Raw genomic sequence first — 22,800 nt, 5'->3', positions numbered from 1 at the left:
AAATAAATAAATGTTGAAAAAAAAAATTAAAAAAAAATAAATTTGCATATGTCAAATCAACTCATCCTATTTGTGCATTCACATTGTATTCTCATACAGGGTACTATCTAACCTCGACTTTTTATGCAACCTTATAATACCTCCAACTCTAGGACTCTTATCCCAGCAATAGGTAGTATATGCTAAAAATATTTGTTGATGAATGAACTATATGGTGACCATATTGAATTTGTTTTGATTTTTCACATCTTTTCACATTGAATTATCCAAAAAGAAAAAATAAATAATTTCTTGAAGACATGTTCTTTTCTTCCTCTTTTTTTTTTTTTTTTTTTTTTTTTTTTTAGTGTTTTTTGATGAGGGACCATAAACCAAGCTGAGGGCAAAACACAAGCTAGCATATCCTCCATCCCCACCACACCCCACCCCTTGTCCCTGTCCCAGGTGGGACATGTGTGACATTCCGCAGGCTCTCATGTCTGCCCAAGAAAAAGGAAAGGATGGAAAACAAATGGTTAAACTGATAGAGTTTCCATCAGTTTACAAATATCTTAATAATTTTGTAAGAAAAGGGCTATCTTATTAATAGCCTAATCTCCAGGAACTTCCTACTGTCTTAAGGATAATGCTTTGCTAGAGGGGAAAACAACCTTAGCTTGACAATAGCTAAACCTCAGTAATTTGTGATTCTTCCTTAGCAGGTGGAAATCCCTTTAAGAAACTTCCTCTTGACTTTGCCTCCCCCAACTCCACAGTATATAAGCAGTCACACTTCACAACCCCAGTGTAGCGCTTTCTGCCCAGGGGTCCTGTCCCTGCACTTTAATAAAATCACCTTTTTGCACCAAAGACGTCTTCAAGAATTCTTTCTTGGCTGTTGGCTCAGAACTCTACCATCACTCCAAAACCGCATAATTTTTTTAACTATTCTTTTTGTTCTTTTATTTAAGCCTACAAATTATCTTCTTAAGATTTAATTCAGTCTAGTTTATAGTCTTATTCTATTGGGTTTTTTTTTTGTTTGTTTTATGTTTGTCACTCAACCAATAGTTCTAATTATGCTTTCTTATTTTTCTTCAGGATAAAACAATACTATCTCCGTGTAAATTGCAAAATAGTCCCCAATAAAATAATATGTACTATTCAGAAATAGACAAAATTTTATTTTACCTTTGTGCTTAATATGCCATAATGATAAGGGACAGTAGGGAAAGTTGAGGGCAAAGTACAGGCTAACAGCAACCTCCCCTCCCCTCCCCCACAAGGTGGGATATATGTGATATTCCTTGGACACTCCTGGCTAAGAGAGACACTCCTTGGCTAACCCAAGAGTAGGAGTTAAGGAAAGAGATTTAAGTACTTGCCATGGCAATGTAGGAAACTAAGGCAAATAAAAAATTAAATTCCCTTACTGCCTACAAGTCCTAGAAACCAGCAGAATGACCTCCCTCTAGGAGCTCAGCTGCCTCGAGGATGACACTTTGCTAGGGGCAAAAGGGAATCTTAGCTTAATTCCAACCTTGAGGATCCTGTAAGTCTACATTAACATATAAAAATTTCTTTGTAAACTTCCTTTATCTCAGCTGCTCCAAGATATGCTGGCAATCATACTCCAAGCTTATGGCCCCCTGATATACATCTGAAAAAGTCTCATGACAGGTTTTACTAAAGAGTAGTAAATGGTGTTTTCCTAACAACACCTAAACTCTCAAGGTCCTGGAAACCTTGCTTCCAAAGTTCCTTAGAGACTTACTCTATCCCTAACCCCTTCCCAACCTGAGGATATATAATCAGTTACTCATTACGACCCCAGGGCTGCTCTTCCTGCCCCTGGGTCCTGTCCCTGTGCTTTAATAAAATCACCTTTTTGCACCAAAGACTTCTTCAAGAATTCTTTCTTGGCCATCAGCTCCAGACCACGTCACCATTACCCCAAAACCCCATCAATAGTGTGCTACAAAGTTTGAATATATCTCTATAATTTCCCATTTATAGATGTAGTTTGCTTTAAGAAAATTGCTGTATTTCATGTATTTTATATCCTATTTGTAGTTTGTTTTTTCTAAATGGAAAATGAAAAAATCAGTAATTTTCATATTATATTATTTTATTTGTTGAAAGCTATACTTATCAGGTGCTGTTAACTTGCTATTAAGTTCAAGAGACCACTATAATAAAAGGAAGTAAATTATATAATCAAATGTTTCTTTGTGCATACCTCACAAATACACTTTACATAACATAACTTCATAGCATCATGGTATATTTTAAAGTAAAGGTAACAACTTTAAAAAGGAACTGAATCAAATACAATATATAAAACTATGAGAAAGGGAAATGAAATTGTCACTTTATTCATGTCAGTTTTAATCAGCACTGAGATGTATTGGTTACAGGCATGGTTGCTGTAAGTCATGTGGGAACGAACAGACACTAACCATGGCCAGTCAGGCTCTCCGGGTCGGGGGTCCCTCGGGGGTCTTGGGGATCCCGGGCGAGCCCCCAAATGTTATGCCCAGTATTCGTGATCCCCAAAGACCACCAGGGAGCTGAGTCCGATGCAAAAGAAAAGAGCCTTTATTCGAGCTAGCTCCAGCTCAATCCCCTACCTGCACCGACGCAGCAGTGAGATACTGGGGAGAGAGAGCGAGTTTCAAAAGCACAAAGGTTTTTTTTGGGGTCTAGGGGCAGTTGGTGAGGAAATGGCTGTGGCCTCAGCCAATTGGCTGGGGAAGGGTCATGGCCTCGGCTGATTGGCTGGGGAAGGGTCAGAGTCCTGTTACGCAGGTCACAGGGCGTGTTTTGATCAGGAAGTTTGAAAGGGTGAGCAGGAGATTACTCAAGGGGAGGTGGCGTGGTCAAGGTAAAGGACACAGAACAAGATGGAGTCGGCTGGCGTAGGCCCACCCTTTCAGTTCCAGGCATGGTTGCTGTAAGTCATGTGGGAACAGTACCGAATCTTAGAGGAGTAAGAACTCAGTCACCTAATGTTGTCATTTTCAAACTTTAAAAGGAAATTTGGAAAGGAAATTTGATAAAATACTATCTTACATCAAATGTGAACAGATAAAAACATAAGTGATATTGAAGCTTTTCAGTTCAGCTCTGAGATTAACAAATATTGATTTAACAGCTGTCCTTCTGATACATGAATATCATCTACCATAAACTTGCTAATTGGCTATTGCTTTGACTTCCCTTGATAGTAAACTCCTTTTTCCCATTATAGTTTGCCTTCCCCTTGCTGATTGCTCTTGAACAGATCTGCTAGAATTTGACTACACGCACCACACACATTTCAAATGTGGCCTAATTGAATTAAAATGATCTTTTCCCCATTATGTTGGAGACTTATGTCTATTAAAGCAACCAGAAACACTCTAAGCACACATTAACTTTTTTTTTTTTTTTGGCAGCCACCAAATAATTTATCAGGAGCTATGTGGCCACATCAAAAAATATCCTTAATATCCAAATAGTCATAAGGATATTAAGTAAAAGCAAATTTCCCCATCTTTCATGCTTTTTTCCCACCATTCCCCTTCTTTCCTTCCATTTTATTCATATATTTATACATATACAAACACAGATATAGATTTACATATAGATATAATGTAGAAGTTATATAAATTACATAATGTATAAATTAATGTATAAAGATATAAAATTCTTTGAAGTAGCTGCTAGAGTCATGATGCATGTTCTTCTGGAATCACCCTGAAACTAAATAACGGGGTCTCAACGCCCATGACTGTATGGCTTGACAATACCTCCTTGTATGCAACTAATGATCAGTGGGTAAAAACTTCATTTAGTTGAGATTTTCAGAATTCTTCACCAGTACTTTTTAGAAAAGTGCAGGATTTAGAAAAAGAAGACTGGCCTCTCTCAGGTGTATCTTCCATGGGAGAAAGAATTGTTGGAAGCCGTGACATGAACTAATAGTAGCAGGTAATCTAAAGAGAATTCAGACATCTCTATGATGTGAAAGAGTGAAACTGATATGCAGATAAAAATTAGACAAAAGGGGTAGAGAAATAGAGAAAGAAGACAGAGAGGGAGAGAATGATGAATATCTGGTTCTACAAGTCCATAACGCCTAGACTCATGACTTGTCTTTGGTTTTTTATTACATGAGAAAATCAAATATGCTTTCAATAAATTCCCTTATTTTATTTAAGAAAGTTCAAATCAGTCTTCTGACATTTAGAATCAAATGAGAAAGGTCTAATGCAATGTACATTTGTGTATATGTTCTTCTGGTGTGTGTGTGTGTGTGTGTGTGTGTGTTTTTCATTAAGAAGGTTCCACACTCAGCATGCAGCCAATGTGGGGCTTGAACTGACAACCCTGAGGTCAAGACCTGAGCTGAGATCAAGAGTTGGATGCTTAACCAACGTCCCATGTCTATTCATTTGTACAAAAACATTCTTACTAGGGGCACCTGGGTGGCTCAGTTGGTTAAGCGTCTGACTTCGGCTCAGGTTATGATTTCATGGTTCATTAGTTTGAGCCCTGTGTCGGGCTTTGTTCAGATAGCTCAGAGCCTGGAGCTTGCTTCTGATTCTGTGTCTCCCTCTCTCTTCCCCTCCCCGGGTCACACTCTGTCTTTCTCTCAGAAATAAATAAACATTAAAATAAAAAATATAGGGGCGCCTGGGTGGTGCAGTCAGTTAAGCGTCCGACTTCAGCCAGGTCACGATCTCACGGTCCGTGAGTTCGAGCCCCGCGTCGGGCTGTGGGCTGATGGCTCAGAGCCTGGAGCCTGTTTCCGATTCTGTGTCTCCCTCTCTCTCTGCCCCTCCCCCGTTCATGCTCTGTCTCTCTCTGTCCCAAAAATAAATAAACGTTGAAAAAAAATTAAAAAAAATAATAAATAAAAAAAATAAAAAAAATATATATTCACACTATATTGTTCTGTTTCCTTTTTATTTTTTTTTCAAATTTAACAATGTGTCATGGACATTATTCTATGTAGTTGAATTTTTGGCATTTATTATCAATAATCTTATATCTCATTAGGTATTGCAACACATTTGAGCCTGCCCCTTTTGTCTGTCATGTTCAACTTCTTCCCTTATCACTATCACCCAGTTAATTATTACAATGCTGTTCCTAAGTTTTTAAAAAATGTAATATATTTCATTGTTTTTATTATTTATCATCAAGGGTGAGTCCTTTTAGATCACTGAGATCCCAAACCATAGACTACTTTCTGTGATTTATAAAGCTGATAATTTAAATACAGTCCAAGACAAAAAGTAGTGACTCAAGAGTAAGACAAATATAAACAAGAATGCCAGCTACCATTTATTTACAATATGCTAAGAGTGTTCTTAACATGCCTTAGCATATTTGATTTTCACCCAAAACTTCTAAATTAGTCATTGACCAATTCTAAAGAGATTACATTCCTTGTCTAGGGTCTGAGAGATTAAGGCATTAAATAAAGTTCAAACCAATGTTTTTCTGACTACAAATGTGTATCGAAAGAAAGTACAGTGAATTAAGATGTGGGGCATCACACATCTCTGAAATAAATTATACGTGATAATTTAAAATATAAGTTTTGGAATAAATCCAATTTAGGGCAACACAGGGAAGTTCAATAATAAAGAAGTAAAGATCATACTATTTGCCCCAAAGTAAGTTTAGAATTACAATTTGCTCTTTTTTTTTTTTTTTATGTTTATTTTTGAGAGAGAGAGATAGACAGTGTGAAGGGGGGAGGGGCAGACACAGAAGAAGGCACAGAATCTGAAGCCGGCTCCACGCTGTCAGCGAAGAGCCCGACCTGGCGTTTGAAGCGAATTAAGATTGGTCCTTAAACAAACTCAGTTGGTATCCTTACCATTTCCATGGATTTCAGAACACCATGTAGAACTTTTTTATCCTGTTTTTTTATAATTGGAAAGTATGATCATAGGGATGTCTGAATTCTCAAAAAACACACCAAATTTTTAAATTAAAATAATGCCTTGGTGTGCCTGGGTGGCTCAATCTGTTAAGTGTCTGATCAGATCATGATCTCCCGGGTCGTGGGTTCCAGCCCCACGTCGGGCTCTGTGCTGACAGCTCAGAGCCTGGAGACTGCTTCGGATTCTGTGTCTCCCTCTCTCTCTGCCCCTCCCCCACTCATGCTGTGTCTCTCTGTCTCTCCTTCAAAAATAAACATTAAAAAAATTAAAAAATTAAAAAATTAAAATTAAAATAATTCCTAAAAGAAAGAATGCTTAGAATGGAGGAAGTACATTGCAAAAATAAGAGACAATGTAAGAAGACTAAGTGAATATTTCACATTTTCCTGGTTTATTAGACCACTGCTTGACAAAGTAAGACATGATAACAAAAGGGACTGAATGTGAACAATGTGTAAATTGAGAGATCCACTGTAGGAACATCTCCATTTGGAAAGAATTACTCACCTTATCTCCTCTCATCCACCGTCCCTCACCCTTCTTTTTTTATTTTTAATGTTTTATTTATTTTTGAGAGAGTGAGAGAGCACAGAAGAAGACTGAAAAGGTGTATGAAAAGTAAACTGGCAGAAATTTGGAAATAAATGGAACATAATAATAAAGATGTTTTTAGACACGAAAACTATACTAGAAATAAAAATAAAATATAAATACAAATTTTATACAATAAAATAAACTAGGCAATGAAAGCTAAAGTCAAATATGTATATTATCAGCTTAAAGAAATGTTATGAAACAAACAAAAAGACAGTAGCAAAGAATCTGATTAAAGAAATGATGATAGGTAAGGAGAAAAAAGGAAATTCATAAGCATAACTGCAAATTCTTTAAAACTAGAAGTAGCAAATACACTAAAAAGTATTCTGATATAAAAGGAGGAAACTTTTCTAAAATAAAGCAATACAGCAGAAGCAGATTTTGAGATGAAGAATGTATGAAAAGGATAATGAGTTTTTCCAAGATAAAACCAATATGGGAGTGGAGAAACAGAAAGAGAAATGGAAGGAAGTCAAACAGTGGTATGATACCTAGTAAAATACCAGAAGAGAGAAACATGAATACAATCCCACTGGGCAGCTCTGGAGACAGTACAGCTCATATCTGAGAGTTGTTCCACCCAGAGGCAAGGGAACCATAGCATTTATATCCTGAGTGCATCAGTCATTGCTTAACAGCTACTCCCAGTCCAGGTGGGGATATAAATCCTCAGGAACTCCAGCGTGTCAAGAGCAGGCAAAATGAATCCAGTAACCTGAGGACAGCTGCTAACAGAGAGACTCAGGTGCTCATTGTTTTGAGTAAGAGCACACTGGGAGCTGGTGCCCATGAGGATGATAAAGGTAATTGAAATGATAGAGCCAGAACACAGCATTTACTACGACTTGTATCTTTCCATTGAAAGGACACATCAAGCTCCAAGAAGCCTTGGTACATGATGATCAACAACGTGATATACTGTTTCATTGTTTTTTTTTTTCATTTTTTAAAGTTATTTATTTATTTTGAGAGAGAGGAAGAGAGCAGGGGAGGGGCAGAGAGAAAGAGAGAGAGAGAGAGAGAGAGAGTGTAGAGCCTGCTTGGGATTCTCTCTCTCCCTCTCTCTCTCTCTCTCTCTGCCCCTGTGCAGCTCATGTGCTGTTTCTCTCTTTCAAAATAAATAAATAAACCTTAAAGAAATAAAAAAATAAAATAAAAATAAAAGTAATGTATATTTTCAGATAGCAACAACAACAACAAAGTCATCCAAAATTGGTTAAAAGAAATAAAGCTTTCACTATTTGCAGATTACATGATACTGTATGTAGAAAACCCTAAAGATTCCACCAAAAACTACTAGAATTGATAAATGAATTCAGTAAAGCTGCAGGACACAACATAAATATACAGAAATCTGTTGCATTTCTATACACTAATAATGAAGCAGTAGAAAGAAAAGACAAATATCCCATTTACAGTTGCACCCAAAATAATAAGTACCTAGGAATAAAAGTAGCCACAGAGGTGAAAGACCTTTACTGTGAAAACTATAAAACACTGATGAAAGAAACTGAAGATGACACAAAGAAATGAAAAGACATCCCATGCTTATGGATTGGAAGGACAAATATTGTTAAATGTCTATACTACCCAAAGCAATGTAAACATTTAATACAATCCTTATCAAAATACCAGAAGTATTTCTCACAGAGCTAGAAAAAACTGTTTACATATTTCTATAGTCTCTCCCATGATGGGGTGAGGTCTTTTTTCCCACTCCTTGAATCTGGTCTTGCCCAAATGACCTGTGTTAACTAGAAGAATATGATGTGACTTGTGCACGTTTGAGCCTAGGACTTAAGAGTCTTGCAGCTTCTTCTCTCTCTTGCAATACTGCCAAGATTGGAAATCAGTGTAAACTGGATAGAATGACCACATAGAGAAGAAACTGGCAAACAGCCTTTAAAACCTCAGACATGTGAATGAGGCCATCCTAAGACCATCCAGCACCAGTAGGTCTATCAGCTGACTGCAGGTGCGTTAATAAGACCAACCCAGACCATAAAAACGTCTCAGCTGATCCCAGTCCATATTACTGACTCACAGAATTAAGAACCCAAAGAAAAAAAATGATTGTTTATTTGAACCATTAATTCTGGGGTGGATTGTTAGATCATACAGGCTAACTAATTAAGTGCCCATGAAGAAACGGAGAAGTAAACAGATTGTGGCAAATAGCTAGCATTTTTGTGATACTCACTGGAGAAAAAGATCTAAAATTATCTAGAATTTCACTACTTTCCAAGTTTCTTAGTGGTAAACATTAGCACTTTGTTATTATTTTCAGGTTCTATTAAATACCTAGAGGAAATAATATTAAAGAAAGATTGCGGCACTTAATTTAGAATATTCACAAATCTTATACTGTGCAATATAAAGAATGCTGAAAGCTGATGCATACATCACCTGTTATTCATCGAATCTCTTTTTCTGCCTTATGGTTTTTAACTTTAGTAAGAATTAGATTCAATGCCTAGATTAAACTGTAATAGATTTTATAGACTAAGTGCTTTTAATTGAAGGGAATATAGTCAGAATATGTACACTTGGAAAATACACATCCATTTTGAAATTAACAAAGGATAATCTACCCAAGAAGGAATAAGGGTAAAAAGAGAGAGAGTGGAACGTAAGGAAAAAGCTAGTTGACACATGATGATACACTAATATTTCTAAATATGTCCCACTACCCCAAATATTTTGGCACTATATGGTGGCAACATTTTCCAAACCAAATATCAGATACACAAATGTATGGATAAAGACTATTTGCAGAATATTAGATAGAGTTTTGTAGACTGAAACAAATGGATTGATTCTATATAATATATAGTTTATTATATTTGTATCTTTGTTTTGAGTTATACAATAAAGACTTGATATCTTACAGTAAAATTTCCAACTAATCTGTAACAAAGCCTCAATTTTAGGCAACAAAAATATTTTCTTACTTAATATAAGCTAATATATAGTTTCTAGACTAAAAATAAGATATTTCATCAGTTAAATTACATATTTTTTAAGTAACTCTCAAGACAGATACTTACAAATTCAAGTAAGATAAAATTTCCTTGTTTTAGTAAATAAGTAGGTTTTGCAAATGATTCACGTTGCAATAAAATAAAACCTGTACTATAATAACTTCAGCTTCAGCAAACATAAACAATTGTAATTTTATAAGACAATGTTTATTAATTAAATGTATGTCCTAAGTTTACCTTAAAAAGTTATATATATATTCTGTTATTTGGTTATTATATATATACTATAATATATTATAATATTATGAAATTATATAAAATTATATACATAATATAATATATATGTGAATGTATATGTGAATATATGTGAATGTAGTTAAATATATATGACTTTATATATAATATATAATTATATATACATATATATGTATAATTTCCTATTATATATTGTCTCTCTGAAAGACCCTAATGCAGACGAACCTTATGTTTAATGAAAAAATAATTCATTAGATGAGGTGAGAGACAGTGGGCTCTTGTTGTGCTCTATTAAAATCTGTCTTACTTTTTTAAAGTATTGTACAAACAAGTAATTCCCTCTTAGCATATAGCTCTGGCACCATATTCCAATCAAAGAACTTGCTAAGTATCTCAGAGACTTTAGCGAAGTTTTCTTCCTAGCAGAAACCTGCTTAAATCTTCCTACTAGGAGGTAGTAGCTGTTGAGATCTGCTTTAACTGTTGGTGTTGTGGGATAGAAGAGTAATGTCTACTAATGAGATGCCTTGTCTTATTTCACATCTTTAAAAACATTAGATAGGTAGTTATTATGATTTATTATGATGATTGCTATGATTGCTATTGCTAATTATATTCCTATTATCTCCACTTTAGTGATGAAGAAGTTGTACTTATGGACACTAAGTACCTTGCCTATTTGTAGCAAAAAATTGCCCAGGTCAGAATTTAACCCAGGTTTCTGTGGTTACAGAGGTAGTATTCTTAGCTGTACCAAAATAATAAAAACAAATAAAAAATGGCACCAAATATCTGTATTTCACCAAGAAATCAAATTCCCTCATTTTGAATCTGCTTCTCATTTACCAAAAGGAATGAAATATTTAAGTAAAATTATAAGAAAATATACGTCATTTTAAAAGTTGTCCTGATTTGCTCTGTAAGGAGGAAATAAAGTTTTACAGTCTTGTAAATGTCTTTGGAATCATGAAGATAAAGTGGAATGAAACTTTAAAATTTATATCCAGGTTTTAATATTAACTGTTTATTATCTGAACTTTTTATTACTTAGAATATTATGAGATTAAAAAATACCTTTGAGGACTATTATGTGAATTTAATTTTTCTGGAAAAATGGCATATTTCATTTTGTTATGGAAATATTCATTACAATGGAATTTTTATTATCACAGAAGAATGCTTATAGTATTAGAGTTGTAATACATTTTAATGTAGATATTAAATATTTAAAGCTTTTAAAATATTATTTAACTTTACTTCAAAAGAAAAATAAAATACTCAAGTATATATGTATACACAAAAGGAAGTGGTATAACTAACTTATTTATTGTACTCTAGTTTTTCATTGGCATTTCACATTACCTTTTGAAAAATCTGGGATTTTTTTGTTATTGTTATTTTTCCAATCAGAATTTTAGTAATGTGATCAATACTTTATTTTTGTTTTTCTCCTATGATGTACCTTCCTGAGCTTGAAATATTACAGTATGCTGTATTTCTTCAATTGTCCCTCCAGATCTCTCACCTTTGCCTATCTTGATCTCTAACCAGGATGTTGATATTCATAAATTACATCACTGCAACCTGGACTCTGCCTTCAGTTTAAGTTGTGCCAATGGGACGCTAATCAGGACACTTGGGAAGGAGGAAAGAGAAGTCATATATTTATTTTCTGGTTCCTTGAAATCACCAGGACTCACTTTCCTGAAAGGGAAGATCACTGTTATTCTCAGTGAGGTTGACTGTACATGCATTTCCTTCCTTCCAGTTTCCAGTAACAGCTCTCCCCTTGTCCCTTGGGCCTAGCAGTGATGACAGCCCATTGCTCTAGCTGTGTTTCTGCACTATCCGTTTTACTTCCTCCATACATTAGACTAGTGTAATTAATCCCTTATACATAAACCCTCTTCTAACTATTGTAATGTGAGAATACATCTGTTTCCAGTTGGTTTCCTTATAGACTAGCAAAAACAAAGCAACTAAACTCAACTAAGATTTATTTTAGAATTTATATGCTTTTCCTTAATATTTGAACCTAGCAGTCATTACTGAGGTTGGTTCCTCCAGAATACTGTGAAAATGGAGATATCAATTTTGATTCTATAAATCACTTCATCCAAAAAGTTTACAACTATTAATTATAGTATAGTTTATTAACAGCAAGCATAGGTATAGTTACAAAGGCAATATACTTCTGGTAAAAAAAAATGCTTATTATTCACCCATATTTGTAGACAGAAGAGTATGGAACAATAAATGTTGAAATTATTAAGAGTATTCTGACAATACCAGGATTTTGGCCTCTCATTTGGTTTGGCTAGAGACCATGAGCTCACATTTTACCTGAACCCTGTCTGAACTGACATAAGCAAAACTTACAGGTTTCGGTTCACAGAGATTGAGCTGAACCTTTTTTGTTTTTGTTTTTGGGACATTTTAGTGAATTCATTTTGCCATCCATTAGTTTCACTTAGAGGTTTGGGTTTGCTCTTAAAATAATTTTCAGAAATTACTTCTAAAACCTTAGAAACGTTAATCATTTATCAATAGTACAAGAAAAGCTGAACATACTAGTCTATGAAAGAAAATATAGATTTTTTGCCTTTTAAGACATTTTATAAATGTCATTATGAACCCTTTCCATTTATTTCATAATTATCCACTTGATTATCCTTTTACCATGAATTTTGTGAGCACAGCATGGTCATCCAGCGTTACTTCAATTCTAATTATTGACTTTTTAAACACAGTTAGATGTGCTTATTCAGTTACCCAAAGACTAAGCATTTTATTTGACAACCATTCTCTTTTGTATCTCGTACTTTTAGAAATTGCCCAGAGCCAAGGTTTAGATAGGTATGGCTCCCCTCTCTTGGGTGGGCTCCTTTTGATGTGCACACCAAAGTTATTCCTCTCCACAGATCTTGACTTTTTTTTTAATGTTTATTTATTTATTTTGAGAGAGAAAGAGAGACAGAGAGAGAGAGAGAGAGAGACAGAGATAGATAGATAGATAGATAGATAGAGAGAGAGAGAGAGAGAGAATTCCAAGCAGGCTTCACACTGTAAGCATAGAGCTAGACACGAGGTTCAATCCATGAACCGTGAGATCATGACCTGAGTCCAAATCAACAGCCAGATGCTTAACACACTGAGCCACCCAGGCACCCAAGATCTTGACTTTTGTGAATGATTATATTGTTCTGCTGGCCCCCTCACCCTCTTCACACCTCCTTTGCCAGGATGCGGCCCTATACTAGGTTCATTTGATTAATCTAAGGCATATTTTAGTATTCCACAGATGGGGAGATAAACTCAGACTAATTATGTCTCCAAAGTTTTACTCCTATGGATTTGTACTTTCTTGTCACTTTTGACCTCAGTAAATATTCCTCATTACCTTCACAAAACTAGAAATGAGAAACTATGTTTAAAACTATAGTTTAAAACTGGGGTGCCTGGGTGGCTCAGTTGGTTAAGAGTCCAACTTCAGCTCAGGTCGTGATATCATGGTTTGTGAGTTCAAGCCCCGTGTCTGGCTCTGTGCTGACAGTTCAGAACCTGTAGCCTACTTCAGATTCTGTGTCTCCGTCTCTCTCTCTCTGCCCCTCCCCTGCTCACGCTCTGTCTCTCTCTCTTAAAAATAAATAAACATTAAAAAAATTAAAAAAAAAACTATTTTAAAACTAAAGGCTGTTGTAAAACAAAAAAACCCTACATTTGAAAATTATATTTTAAAATATAGCTATATTTAAAAACATACTTCATCCAGTGTTTATAGCTGTGTTTAACATTTTCTCCGAACATCTGCCTCACAGCATTGTTGGAAATAGAAGTCTAAACATACATACTCCTGGAACATATTAAAAAATTTTTTTGAATCTATATTTTTGTACATACAATATTCTTAGAAATAGATTATGAACAATATGTTCATGCATGCATTCTCAAATATATGTATCAATACAAATAATTTACATTATAAATATATAATTGTGTATATATATGAAATGTGTTTAAAGGAAATAGTTAAAAGAAACAAATTAATTAGCTAGTTAATCATTCCACAAATTGGGTACTTAGCATATTAGCCAGCTGGCACAATTAATTGATTTTCTATGAACTGAGTGTTGTGGAATTGCCATGCAGTGAATTGAAGAGGTGAATTGCTATTCTGGTAATGTTCTTTTGTAGAATGAGCCTATATCCATCTGATATGCCTCTCCAAAGAAGAATCTTCCTTTTGTCTGTGGAATGTAGGTAGACAAGAAGGACAGTTTTCCTTGTTGCAAGGGCTAATGGAAGAGATCTGAGATCCTTAACTGCTCTTACACAAACTTTCAATCTTTTTTTGGATTTTAGTTCCATTTCCTCTCCATCCTCCAAAGGTACTTGTTGAGTCAATTATTCATTCTTGCTGGAGTTTGGGGTCATAAATGTACCTTCTTGCTAAGTTCGCCCTAACATAGGCACTTAGGTTCCAGATTCTTATGCTAAGTAAACAGTCAGTACTTCATATCCACTTATCTTGATAAATTTTGTTGACATCCTTTTTCTGCTATTACCTTTTCGACCATTTGTTTGTTAATGTGGATTATTTCTTGTAAGAATTCCTTCATCACTGCTTTAATGAAGCTATGAGAAGGATGAGAAGTAAGAGCTTATATAATCCTTCAGGTTTAACTTGATGTCTCTCCCTGCTAGAAAACTAACTTTAAAATATGTAATAAATAATGCAATGATAAACCTCCTTGAACTGACATATTGTAGACAATAACTTAAAGATGTTGACATTCTAAGTATTAACTTAAGCACTTTTATTAAATGTGTTTTTTAAAAAGCATTTAGACAATTCCAGTGTATATTTTATTTTCATACATACATTTAATTTTATTAGAATAATAACTAGTTCCAAATGGGTTCAAGACCTCTTGGAAATTTGAGTAATATGATATATGTTTTAAATATTTTACATGCTTGTTCATTTTCTAAGAATAGGTCTTTCATTAGATTCTCAATCTCAAGGGATTCTATAACAGCCAAAAATTGATATATTGGATAAGTAGAATTGGGATTAAAATTCTCAAGTTCTTATCTACTAAGCCTTGGAACCATTCATGAACAATTACTGTACATAAGGAAATTCCAAGGATTATTACAACTTGAATTATGTGTGTTTAAATTTTCATGGGTTTCACTGAAAAAATGACTGTCAAGATGCTCTGTTTTCAACTGCTACCCACTGTAATCTAAGTTTGGATAAATATTTGATAAAATGTGGGATAGATTAGCAGTAATTGTTGCACAATATGAAAAAATCCCTTGTACTTCATCTGTATAGCTTATCATTAAAATACTTTCCTTTTCTCATACTGATGTGAAGTCCTTTAAAATGTATCTCCATCCAAATCTACTCATTATTGAAATGAGCTGAGAAAAATATTGATTGGTATCTTCAAAACGTTTTGATGATTTACTTGTTGTAATTATTCATTTATAATATTTTTCTTCCATTTGTCAAGTATATGGTTAAATACTTTTAAAACCTTATTTCTATATATAGTACATCGAACATCATCTTCATTCATACCTATGACTTAAGATTTGTGATTTTATTTTACCACCATGATAAAATTTCATTAACAGGTTTAGTTATGGGGTAAATATTTTGTTCAGAATATGTAATAAGTCTTGAGAGTGAAATTTAAAACAGTGATAGATTTGAAAAGCTTTTTACAAAATAAGTTTCAAAAAATTTTTTTAACATTTATTCATTTTTGAGAGACAGAGACAGAATGTGAGTAGGGGAGGGGCAAAGAGAGAGGGAGACACAGAAACTGAAGCAGGCTCCAGGCTCTGAGCTGTGCAGAGAGCCCAAAGCAGGGCTTGAACTCACGGACCAGGATATCATGACCTGAGCTGAAGTTGGACACTTAACCGACTGAGCCACCCAGGCACCCCCAAAATAGGAAGCTTTTAATTAAAAAAAAGTATATAATAATATAATAACTTATAGATAATACTGATTAATTATATCAGTCATTCATAATTTAAGTAGAACAAAATTTTCAAGATTGGTAAATCCAAATTCATTTCTTGTAGTTTTTAAATGTAACATTTTTAGGAGGGATTATATACTATTTTTAACAAGATGATTTTCATAGCTTTCTATTTAATAAAATAATATTGTAAATAGATATAACAATTTTATATTGTAATAAAGGCAAACTGGTATACTCCTTCATTTGTTTATTTTATTACTCATTTCTAGTTGTATAGTGGTGACATCTTTAAGTCTATTTTTCCTTTTTTCACAATAACTTTTGTCAAATGAAAGAAGCCAATATTTTTTTCCACTTAATAAGGTGAAATGTACCATATTTTACATAATTGAGAATATGCTGCATATATAATTTTATGTTTTTTTTTTCTTTTTTGTTTTTGTTTGTGTTTTATTTGTGTAAAAAAACATATATACATGTTCCCATGAAATTGCTATCTACTTAAAATATTCTTTTTGTTTGTTTTTTAGGTGTGGGGTTGTATTTTATCCTATCTGATGGATACATTATAGTTTGTTTAACCAAATTTGTTTTATAATTTTCATTGATATAAATAAGGATGTAGTGAATAGGTTCCATATAAATGGCTCCTACTTACTAAGAGCTCATTCTCCTCAGTCATCCCATGGCATGACTGCATTTATACCCATTGTGTAGATGAAGATTTTGCAAGTGGTGGATCTGATATTAAAATTGTGACAAATTGAAATTAAGACCTGAAATAAAAGTTGAGCAGAGTCTATCCTTATCGCAGATTAGTTGTTTATGACAGATGCCCTATTAAGTTACTAGATGTGGATATTTTTATGTCTCTTAGAAACTGCTAAAATACTTTCTCAGAATAATTGTTACAATTTAATTTCTATGACCTATTTACAAGCATGGCTTTGAGTATTCTCACTAGGGGGGAGAATATTCATTTCATAAGAAAATGGAGAACATTTGTTATTTTGGCTAATGATGCTTTCATATTCTCTTCTTGTAGTAACAGTGCTGTAGTTCCTTTTACAGAACTAGATACACTGCAATTGTCTTCACTTATCTTCACTATTAAGCAAGGTGACTTATTCTCTCCCAAGGAAGGCACATGACCCAGTTTAGAACAACTACAGTCTTTTGCTCTTCATTTTGAATTTTTTTTTTATTTTTTTTTATTTTTTAAGTGTTCAATAAAGGTAGCTTTTATTCATTTGTTTATTTTTCATTCTGCTTACCCTGTGTTTAATTTTCACTTCTTTTTATAGTTTCCTAAGGTGGAAGCTGAGATAATGATTTGAGATCTTTCTTCTTTTCTAATGCAAACATTCAATGCTATAAACTTCTCTCTAAGCACTGCTTTGGCTCCCTTCCACAAAGTTTGACATCTTGTATGTTTATTTTCATTCGGGTCAAAATTTTTCTAATACATTTTGTGATTTCCTCTTTGATCCATGAGTCAATTTCCAAATATTTGGAGAGTTTTAAAGATATATTCCTGTTATTAAGTTTTCAGTCTAATTCTCTTATTATCAAAGAACATACCTTATATAATATTAGTCCCCTTAAATGTATTGAGAGGTGTTTTATATGGCTCATAATAAAGTGTATTTTACTTAGTGCTCTGGGTGCTCTTGATAAGAATGTGTATTCTTTCTCATTGGGTGGAGTGTCCTATAAATGTTAATATGGTCAAGTTAGTTGATGATGTTGTTCCAGTCTTCCATACCTTAACTCATTTACTGTCTACTTTTGCTATTTACAGGAAATGAAATGTCAACATTTCCAGCTGTAATTGTCACCATAAGATGTCAGGCATTAATATAATCACACCAGCTTTCCTTTCATTAGGGTTTGCATGGTATGTCTTTGCCATCCTCTTATTTTTGATTATTAAAATCTATTTGTTAAGTGGTATCTTTCAGGCAGCATATGGTTGGCTATTGACTTTTAATCTGATCTATCATTTAATTCAAATGTCTAGACTTATACATTTAATGTTGTTGTTAGTATCATTGGTTTAAATCTTCCATTGTACTTGTTTTCTATGTACCTTCTCTTTTTATTTCTTATTAAAGTTTATTTATTTTGAGAGAGAGAGAGAGAGAGTGCATGCAAGCAGGGGAGGGACAAAGAGAGAGGGGGTTTGGGGGGGGATCCCAAGCAGGCTCCATGCTGTCAGTCCAGAGCCTACACAGGGCTTGATCTCACAAATCATGAGATCATGGCCTGAGATGAAATCAAGAGCCAGACACTTAAATGACTGAGCCACCTAGGTGCCCCTACCTTCTCTTTTTTAAAATTCATTTCTCCATTTTTAAAAATTTGGTATTAGGTATTTCTATTATTCTGTTTTATTTTTACTTTTGGCTTATTAGCTATAACTCTTTTTTAAATTTTATTGGCTACTCCAGTATCTTATATGTATCTTACAGTATTCATTTCTCTATGTTCAAATGTATTGATATTCTCTTTTAATATTGTCTAATCTGCTCTAAATCCCTCTAGTACATTAAATATATACATATACATATATGTGTATATATATTATTCTTTACAAGTTTCATTTGGGTATTTTTCATATCTTCTTTTTTTCTCTTTATCATGCCTATTTTTACCTCTACCTCACTGAACATATTTAAAATATTTATAACAGATTTTGAATTTTGAATAGAAAATACAAACATTAAAAAATGTAGGAGCCACTCAAACTGTCAGTAGCACCATGAAGTTACTGTCATTATTTTCTGTTATACCAATTGTAGAATCCTCCTGGACTTATCTTTCCTTAGACCTGATTCTTCACTTTATTTATTTTTTTTTCTGTTAACTCATATTTGTTAAATAATTTTTTTTTTTTGCTTAAGTTAATTGTAGTAAGTTTCTATAGCACATGTTAAAGTTGCCATTGAAAATTTCTTTTTGGGACACCTGGGTGGCTCAGTCGGTTAAGTGCCCAACTTCAGCTCAGGTCATGATCTCTCGGTCTGTGGGTTCGAGCTCCGCGTCGGGCTCTGTGCTGACAGCTCAGAGCCTGGAGCCTGTTTCAGATTCTGTGTCTCCCTCTTTCTCTGACCCTCCCCTGTTCATGCTCTCTCTCTCTGTCTCAAAAATAAATAAATGTTAAAAAAAAATTAAAAAAAAAAGAAAATTTCTTTTTTATTAAATAACACTTCTTCACCAAAATTTTTCTTTACCAGTAATTTGTGTTGACATTTTCATAATACATTAACGCCTTTTGATTAATGTACACTTTTTTATTGATTTCTTTGTATATTCCTCTTCTAATAGAAATTGCACTTATTGAGATTATATAATTTAATGAGATTATGTAATTAATATTGATGTATAAATTATTTCCTCAGACAATTATTTATTGATTTTTAAAAAGAATTCATTTATTTGCTTTGGGTGAATATTTCTCCCTATAGCACAGTACTAAAATTATTCTTTAAATTTTATAAAAACTCTATATTTAGACTCCCTGATTTTTTTAGATTAATTTCTTAGCCATTCTTCTAAAAGTCTTGAAAGCTATTTTATAATTTTAATAAGCATTGTATATGAGTTTATAGATTTATGGTAAACTATCTTCTTTATATTTATTTAAGTCCTGTTTTATTTGGAAGAGTTCTTCAAAAAGGCCCTACATATGCTTTCTTATGTTTATTTCTATTGGCATTTTTGTATGTGTGACTGTTTTAATGAAGAATTTATCACAAAAAAACCTGGGTTACTTATGGTATGAAAAAAACACAAATATCCAACATACATACACATCTGCATATACATAATCATACATGAATCATATACATATAAAAAATACATCTACATGGTCTAGGCTACCTTATTGCCAGCAGCTGCCTTGCTCACTATTCTACCTTCCTTGGGTACAATTTTTATTTAGTGATTGATCAAAGGGGCAGATCACAGACCCTGGTTGTCTTGTCAACATTTTGCCATTGCAGCTTCAGAGTTCTACAGGCATCAGGTAATGTCTTGCTGTCCTGATTTCTTTGCCTATAGCATTCCCAAGAGTACTCCCCTATAAATCTACAAAGAAAAAATCCATCTCTGAGTCCATTTCCTGGGGAACCTGACTAAAAACATAGGAATTTACATATCGAGCCAAATGTGAACTTTTGGCTTTGAGGGTATAACAGGGAAAGGAGTTAAGCCTCAGGGCCTCTCTAAGGTGGGAAGACTAATAGGAAAATTTCATCACTTTAGGCTTGGACCAAATATCCACAGAGCAAACCTGAAAAGAAAATCAAAATGCTCTTCCCAGCCCCTCAAACGTATATACACACAGAGAAATACAAAAAGGTTGTTCTGATGCAAAAGATAGCCAAGGGGAAAAAACTTTCTATCCCTGTGTTATTGTATAGACAAACAAATAAAGTGAGATTTTCCAGGGCAGGGACTATGTTTTTGATATACTTATATCCCTAACGCACTGTCAAAAAGCATTAAATATTTGCCAAGTGAACGCTTAGAAAACAAGTATGTTTTGTACCAAGGCCTGAAACCAAACAAATATATTTAAGGTAGTAACATACATTTCTGACTTCTATAAAAGATTATAATGTTTAAGGGATGGTGTGAGTTTTCTTGTTAGCATGGTAATAGCAGATTTAATTTTTTCAAGATACTGCCCTAAGCTTCCATTTAAACAACTAAAGTTAATAAGACAACATGAACACTGTAAATTTTCTTGTTGTTTGAGAAAAAAATGTGTAGTGATTTGAATAGTGAACTAAAGATGGCCTAGTTAAATTTGCATAACATCTGGTCATTATACTAACTTTATGCTATACTTTAGATGAGCAGCAGAAGGTAAAATCCTTTTTCAAAGGAAAAACAAAGCAATAGCACTCCTTCCTAGAATATCATTAAAAATTGTCTTAAAACATACAATAGAAGCACATATGCCTCAATAAAGCAATGAAATCTACAAAAGAAAAAAAAGACTTATTATGGTCACTAAAAGTTTGAGTGCATACTGTATGTGTGTGTGTTTGTGTGTGCACATGCATGCATGTGTATAATAAAATTTCATTTTCCCATTCCATGAATACTAACTAAATTCAATTCTCTAGAGAGAAACTGAAGAAACTGTATCATTGTTCAGGAAGCAGGAACTGGCTTTTGATAAAAGGCTTCCCTTTCTCTTCTACAATGCATGTGGGACCTTCACAGTTGATTACTGTAATATTTATATAATGTAGGTTTGACGTACAATTGAGGACTATAACACATTTAATACTGGGAAAAGTTGGCTAGCATCAGAAATTTTTAATGAATTGGAAAACAGCCTACTTTGTTTCGTCTGAAATCAAGAAAGAGTGCCAGGTTGGTCACTAAACACTACTCAATTTCTTTTAAAAAGAATGTTTAGGATATTTTGAGGGGGTAGTTTCCAAAACTCCTTCATCATTATATTATAAAACACAAATGAAAATGGTGCCTTCTAACAGACCCCATTAACCAGAGTATCAGATTGATGGCCTTGTTCTTATGAACACAAAAAAATAATTACATTACTCTGTTTTTTTTGTTTTTTGTTTTTTCACATCACTACTTGTTGTTGTTGCTGTTGTTGTTTTGGTATGGATATGGAAAGAAATTTTATTACACTGATTTGGAAAGCTTAAATATGATGAGAGTCCTTTTGTTTTGTCATGCCTCAATTTATTTGTAATAAACACTATTCTGTTCTGAATAAGAACTATTCAGATGGGTATTAAAAAAAATAAAATTAAAAGGTAAAATATTCACAAAACTAGAAACCTATTTAGTATTAAGGGCTCTAAATTAGGTTAATAAACAACTTAATTACTGCACCATCTCCAAATTTCCATTTATTGCTCCTTGCTTTTACTGAGTATATAACTTGCACAAGTTTATTACAGCAACATACAGGAAACATATTAAGAAAATAAAAATATGTATTAAAATCCAACTGTCTATAAGTTTCATTGACATCACACATCCCCCAATATGATGTATGGAGAAGGGCATATCACTGTTTTGGTATTCTTGCCAAAAATGTGCCACATCAATCCAGTTATGAGAAAACATCAGACCATACAAACTGAGGGATTTTCTGAAAACAAACAAACAAACAAAAAAACCAAAAAACAAACCTGACCAGTGCTTCTCAAAGTTGTGAATGTGAAAGATAAGGAAAGACTAAGAGATGTTACAAATTATAAGAGATTGAGGAGACATGTGAACTGCATGCAATTAATGTATGATCGTGATTGAGTCCTGGAAAAGAGACAGGACATTAATGAAAAAAAGGAAAAACAAATACTTGAATACAAATAAAGCTTATTGTTTAGTTAATTGTATTGTTTCCATTTTCTATGCCCACATTTACACACATGTCTTTGTAGGAGATTATTTGTACTATTTTTATAACGGATAACTTTTCAAAGAGCCATTTCTGTTTGATTTCTTAGCCTAATCCATCCCAACCAAAGGAAACTAAAGTTAACAACTAAGTGGGTTTCCTCTAGCACCTTTTCCTATTTACCCATATACAAAAAACTGTTTCTCTCTCTCTCTCTCTTTTTTTTAATTTGAAGGAGAGAGAGCACTATCTGGGGAGAGGGGTAGAGGAAGAGAGACAGAGAATCCCAAGCAGGCTCCACACTCAGTGCAGAACCTAACACGGGGCTCAATCCTGTGACCCTGGTACCATGACCTGAGCTGAAATCAAGAGTCGGATGCTCAACTGACCAAGCCACCCAGACACCCCAAAGACTGTCTCCTTCACATACACACATACACACACACACACACACACACACACACGCAAACACACACACACACACACACGCAAACATACACACACACACACACACACACACAGGATTTAGAGTGATTGTTTCACAATGGTAATATATTATATATTGTTCAAGTCACATTTTGCCTTACGTTTTAAAAATACCTCATGAAAATCTATTCAAGTCAATGGCGTAGATATAAGTAATCACATAGGTAAAT

This window comes from Puma concolor, chromosome B4 (assembly GCF_028749965.1).
Source record: "Puma concolor isolate L17-30 chromosome B4, mPumCon1.1.hap2, whole genome shotgun sequence".
Taxonomy (NCBI): domain Eukaryota; kingdom Metazoa; phylum Chordata; class Mammalia; order Carnivora; family Felidae; genus Puma; species Puma concolor.
The sequence above is the reverse complement of the archived record's forward strand: the minus strand, read 5'-3'. Positions refer to the sequence as shown.